Raw genomic sequence first — 6748 nt, forward strand, 5'->3', positions numbered from 1 at the left:
GGGGCTGCTTGATCGTGGGCATGGGGGGGGGGGGGGTGCCATGAGCCATGAGCGCAAGCGCAAGGATCGCTCACCCGTAGGCACTAGGCCGTCACGAGAGAAAGAGCCGCTCGGCCGTGGACGCCATTATCGTCGTCCTCGTCCACCTCCGGTAGACAACAAGAGCACGAGATTGAGAGCCATTGTGTGGCACTCATGCCTCACCGACGAACGAGAAGAAACACATAGAAAAAAAAGAAAGATGTACTATGTGATTGATGTGTGGGGTCTGATGACATGTGAGGCTCGCTAACTGCATCTTTTCCAAGAAGTCATACTTGCTGAATCAAACAACTCTCAATTTTCTCAAAACTCGTAATGTATAACATATTTTTTATAGCTCACAACTCGCAATATTTGTTTTTTGCAAAAGCAACAGCTTAACCTAACAGCCACTCAATAGATAGACATATAGTCATATATTGTCATTTCTTTGGTGTGAAACCTAGCATGTTGTTAGCTGCAGAGGTTACGGCTCCAAACAGATTTCTTTGTGTGCTCAAATGTACTGGCAAAAGTTTCTGCATTTGGCATTTGTTTAGAAGATGGATAAGTTCAGGTGAAACGTCTGAAAATATTGGGGGGGGGGGGGGGGGGATAGAGAGTTATTTAGAGTGTTTTAGGATCAAGTAGTTTGCGATATGTAGTATATGGTGAAGTAGCGTAGTTTATAAAAGTCAGTTTAGAAAGAGGACCACCTTACTAAAAATCCTTTTTTATTCAGGAACCAGGGTTATGTATGATGTTGCTGATATGTGCTGTACTTATAAACTTAATTAGTAATTTTATCAACTAGCCCGTCTAGCTCAGTCGGTAGAGCGCAAGGCTCTTAACCTTGTGGTCGTGGGTTCGAGCCCTACGGTGGGCGATTTTTTTTCAGTCCAGCAGTGTTTTTTCTTCCCAGCTGCGCTTGCTCACCAAGTTTCCGTCCTTATCTGTATAAGCCGTGGAAGCAACGATGAACTGAAAGCAAAGGAACTCGAACCTAAATCTGCATGTCGATTGGAAGATCAAAGATGGAAGTAAAAAAAAAAAAAACTCAAGTCTCTTTTACTGGTCCAGAAAGCAAAGGAACTCGAACCTCCTGTTTCATATGTCTAGTCTAGCTCTTGGAAACAACGATTTCGTCAGGAGCATGGAATTCCGTCGTTATTTCTACTATATCTTATTGTAAAAAAAATTCCTGAAAGGATTTGAAACCGAGGAGCTTGGTTTTTAATGTTTCCTCGGTGTGAGATGTGCAAGATTACACCCAAGTTTGGACAAAGTCCGTCAGAACGTGGACCAATTGCTGGCAAAGCCCATGCATCTCCTAAAGAAAGTCATCCTTCGGGCGCGCGGCTGCGGGTATATATGTGTAGTGTAGGTTCCAGTGATATATCCTTTGGTTTTCGACTAGAAAAATCATTCTGTCTGTGTATGCTAACTGAGCTGATTTTCTTTGCTCACAGAATGTGCCTGCCTTAGCTTCACAGAGGATAACACTAGCAGCATGACCCCAGGGACATGATCCTCGGTGTCGCACCTGAGAAGGGGTAGAAAATTTTGTCCTTGAATCTTTCTTTCAGAAAAAAAATTAACACAGCAGTTTCCAAACCACACATGATTGATGAATGCTAAAGCCTGCATTTTTGTTTTCAGGGCCGGAGAGCGCGGCACCGGAGAAGGCTTCGGAGTCTGCTGGCGAGGCTGCTGCTGCGGCTCCGGCTTGCACTTGCACCTGCTGGTCGAAGAGGCCACAGCATGTACACAGACACATTGTCTTGTAGTAGTAAATCTCTACTACCTATTAATACGGTAAGGGGTGCGAAAGGGCCTCTAGCCTAGTGGTTGAAAACTTCCGAGTAGCACCTCCAAGTCCTGGGTTTGATTCCCCTCGGGAGCGAATTTTTAGGCTTGGTTAAAAAAATCCCCTCGCTGTGCCCCATCCGCTCTCAGGTTACGATGTCCTGTGCGCCACCCTCCGGTTGGGCCGTTGCAGAGTGGACAGTTGACGCCGGCCCGTTAGTGATGAGGGGCCAGGGTTCGGAGATTTTCTCGACCGGGACCATTGTTTCGGTCTCTTCTTAATATAATACCGGGAGGGCGGTCTTTCCCTCCCCGGCCGAGTTTTTTAAGACGGTAAGGGGTAGGCTGCCCCATTCCGTGTTCTGCCATTTCCATTCCGTCCTCACTGCAAAGCCCATTCCCATTCCCAGATGTCTGTCTTTCTCAGACCCCCTCCCTGCAAAGCCCATTCACATTTCCATTCCCGGCTATCACGTGTCTTTCTCATTCTCTCTCCCACAAAGCCTATTCCCATTCGCGCGTGCATCCCACGCCTAGCTAAAATTAAATTAAAAAACAGGCTCCAAAGGGATTCGAACCTGCGACGTCTCAAATAAATGTGTTTGTAGCTACCACTACACCACATGTGTGTTTATGTCTACATCTATTATAGTAAAAACATATAATATATCTCTCGAAGCCCACCTGCTACCCTTGCATAATATGTAGTAGTAGATAAGTATCACTGAGATTATTAAATTATATTTTTGATTGAGGGAGTAGTATTTAAAAAAGAGCCTTGCATGCAATTTCTTTTGTTTGAATAATGTTTTCAACTTAAATACTTTTTTTGCATGTGTAACATTTATTCTCCGTAATATTTTTCCATGGATCTAACTTATAAATCATTTTCATAAACCAATGCCAAAGGTGAATCCATGTTTCTTACTTGGAAACCCCGAACAAACACCACTAGCACGAGGCGCTCGCGTTGGCGTCGCTCACCGACGACGAGAAGAAACTTGGCGACTGCCAGTTCGACCTCTGGAAGCAGTCCTACATGGCCCATGCGCCGCTGTGTACGGCAAGCTCCGGCGCAGCCACCGCTTGGACGTGGTCCAGAGCGGCTGCACCGCGCTGTCCATCGTCAAACATGGGGACCTCATGGTCGTCGCCAATGTCGACGACTCTCGGGTTGTTCTGGGCATCGCAACCTACGACGACGCCATCACGCCGTCTAGCTCATCATCCACCTGAAGCCTAACCTGCCACGTAAGTCGCTACTGACCGGCCATGAATTCTTGTGCGCTGGAATGACGACCATTGTTTTTGTTGTGTGAGTGTCATCGATCAAGATGTATGTAGAGGAGTAGCACATCCGGTGGTGCAACGACCAGGTGTACTACCTCGCTGATGAGCCCGGGGTGCACTTCATTTGACAGCCCAGCCAAGAGTGATCGGTACTCACCATATCGCGCGCGTTCGACGACTATTATATCAAGGATTGTGGCGTCATCTCGACACCGGAAGTGAGCAGAGGTGGACCGACAACAATGACCACTCGCCATCGTCGGGGTACCTTTTGTGCCGGCCTGCCTTTAATTCTCTTCGCAAACACACACTTGCATTTTTTGTTTAAGCAAGCGTGTATGGTGGTGCGTGCCTGATGACTAACGATGTACGACAGAACTTCTACCGGCAGGTGTGGCACGTGCTCTCCAATAATGAGACCATGCAAATCATGACATATATCGAAGTCTGCATGATACTGATGGTTGCAATGTAGTAGTGAAACAACTAAATTAAAATAACAAAATTTATGTATGGCTAGGATCACAAATGGATTATGAAATATTTTCTTATAACAATATAAGACACATTTTGTATATAAGTTATCATGGTATTATATGTTCCCGTTGCAACGCACGGGTACTGACCTAGTATAGTAAATAAGAAGCCATTATTTGATGCGATGGGTCAAGAGAAAGACCACATGCATGTCGGATGTTGGCTGCCTGCATGTGTGTGTTGTGCTGTTCCAGTGAAAACTGTATGTGGTGTGAGATTAATACTATAATAATCTAGTCTCCTTCTGCACTTGCATGCCCTCGCTTGGTGATCGACGACTAGTTTGTGTGGCAGCCGCAGTGGTACCACGCGCTCTCAGGGTTGATTTGGTGACAAGGGATCACGAGGGGATTGGAGGGGATTGAGGGGGAAATGAACTAATTTCCCCCTCAATCCCCTCCAATCTCCCCGCGATCCCTAGTCACCAAATCAGCCCTCACTGGGGATTGAAGGGTTTGTTTCGTGCACTCGAAGACTAATTTTAGTGCTAGGTAGGCGACATGTTCATCGATAACGAGACATCTACGGTGACTTGGTCAATATCAAGATGCTTATACGGGTACCATATGTTGATTGTGATAGGCAGCGCACCATAATGGGATGCGATGACCCTTCTTATATGGATGATCACCGTGTACAAGGATGGTAATAGCAGGAGATAATTGAGGAGAGATTAAAGGAGACACAACTCCTAGGACGGAAATGATTCTATCCTAACCATATATACGAGATACATGCTATACATCTAACACCCACCTCAATCTGGACGTAGGGTGACAACGTTAAGATTGCGTCAAAAAGAGTTGAAAGATGTCACCGGAAGTGGCTTGGTCATGATGTCGGCAATTTGATTCTTCGTGGAGATACCCGAACGTCAAGTTGGCGTGTAGACACACGCTCACGAACAAAATGATAATCCACTTCAACATGCTTGGACCGTTGATGAAAAATTGGATTGGTGGACAGATAAGTAGCCCCAATATTGTCACACCAAAGTGTAGGAGGTCGTGATAGGGTGATACCAATTTCACGAAGAAGCACTTGAAGCCAAATGAGTTCAGCTGTGGCATCAACAATCGCCTTATACTCTGCTTCCGTGCTTGAGCGAGAAACAGTTTGTTGTTTTCTTGAGCTCCACGAAATCAAATTGCCACCAAAAAAGATTGCGAAACCCCCGGTGCTTCGCCGGTCATCAGAATCGCCCGCCCAGTCAGCATCTGAGAAAGCACCGAGTAGCGAGGAGCCAGACTTAGTGAAGTAAAGCCCCTGATCAATAGTGTCATGAAGATATCTAAGTATACACTTGACTGCATACCTGAAAGGGAATTAGGCTTACACCTAGTTCCTAAATAATTTTGGTGGTTGAATTGCCCAACACAAATAATTGGACTAACTAGTTTGCTCTAGTGAATAAGTAACACAGGTGTCAAAGGTTCACAACAAGCCAATTAAAAAGACCAAAGTTGGGTTCAAAATAGAGAGCTAAAGGCATCCCGAAAGGCTCCCTGGTCTGGCGCACCGGACAGTGTCCGGTGCACCAGGGGACCTCGCACAGAACTCCTCAGCCTCGGGAATTTCCAGAAGCTGGCGCGCTATAATTCACCGGACTGTCCGGTGTATACCGGACAGTGTCCGGTGCTCCAAGAAGACGCGGCTCTGGAACTTGGCAGCCTCGGGAAATCATAACGGCTGCTCCGCTATAATTCACCGGACATGTCCGGTGTACACCGGACTGTCCGATGCAACTGCGGGGCAACGGCTACTTCGCGCCAACGGTCACCTGCAACGGCATTTAATGCGCGCCAGAGCGCGCAGGCGTCAGGCACGCCCATGCTGGCGCACCGGACACTCTACAGTACATGTCTGGTGCGCCACCAGACATCCAGGCGGGCCCAGAAGTCAGAACTCCAACGGTCGAATTGCAACGGCTTTGGTGACGTGGCTGGCGCACCGGACTGTCCGGTGCACCATACGACAGACTGCCTCCACCAACGGTCATGTTTGGTGGTTGGGGCTATAAATACCCCAACCACCCCACCATTCATTGCATCCAAGTTTTCCAGCTTCCAACCACTATACAAGAGCTAGCATTCATTGCAAAGCACACCAAAAGAGATCAAATCCTCTCCCAACTCCACACAAAGCTTTAGTGACTAGAGAGAGTGATTTGTAGTGTTCATTTGAGCTCTTGCGCTTGGATCGCTTCTTTTCTTTGGCATTCTTTCTTGTGATCAAACACTCACTTGTAATTGAGGCAAGAGACACCAATTGTGTGGTGGTCCTTGCGGGAAGTTTGTTTCCCAAGTGATTGGAGAAGAGAAGCTCACTCGGTCCGAGGGACCGTTTGAGAGAGGGAAGGGTTGAAAAAGACCCGGCCTTTGTGGCCTCCTCAACGGGGAGTAGGTTTGCGAGAACCGAACCTCGGTAAAACAAATCCTTGTGTCACACTCCTTATTTGCTCGAGATTTGTTTTGCACCCTCTCTCGCGGACTCGTTTTTTCTAACGCTAACCCGGCTTGTAGTTGTGTTTATATTTGTAAATTTCAGTTTCGCCCTATTCACCCCCCCTCTAGGCGACTATCAATTGGTATCAGAGCCCGGTGCTTCATTAGAGCCTAACCGCTTGAAGTAATGTCGGGAGATCACGCCAAGAAGGAGATGGAGACCGGCGAAAAGCCCACTACAAGCCACGGGAGCACTTCATCGGAAGAGTCCCGCACTAAGAGGAAGGAGAAGAAAGACTCCTCCAAAGGGAAGGAGAAGAATAAGGACTCCTCCAAAGGGAAGGAGAAGAAATATTCTTCACACAAAGAGAAGAAGGAGAAGTCTTCCTCCCACAAGCCGCAACGGAGTGGGGACAAGAAAAAGAGGATGAGGAAAGTGGTCTACTACGAGACCGATTCTTCATCAACCTCCACCTCCGGCTCCGACGCGGCATCCGTCACTTCTAAGCGCCAAGAGCGCAAGAAGTATAGTAAGATCCCCCTAGGCTACCCTCGCATTTCTAAACATACACCTTTACTTTCCGTCCCATTAGGCAAACCACCAACATTTGATGGTGAAGATTACGCTAGGTGGAGTGATTTAATGCGAT

General features: G+C 47.2%; 1 non-coding gene across 1 annotated transcript; it reads left to right on the forward strand.

The window, feature by feature from the left end:
• Nucleotides 1-834: 834 nt before the first annotated feature.
• Nucleotides 835-907, forward strand: TRNAK-CUU (transfer RNA lysine (anticodon CUU)). Its single transcript has one exon. It is a non-coding gene; the product is annotated as a tRNA-Lys (tRNA).
• The last annotated feature ends 5841 nt before the right edge of the window (nucleotides 908-6748 follow it).

Source organism: Zea mays, chromosome 3 (assembly GCF_902167145.1).
Source record: "Zea mays cultivar B73 chromosome 3, Zm-B73-REFERENCE-NAM-5.0, whole genome shotgun sequence".
In the NCBI taxonomy this organism is placed as follows: domain Eukaryota; kingdom Viridiplantae; phylum Streptophyta; class Magnoliopsida; order Poales; family Poaceae; genus Zea; species Zea mays.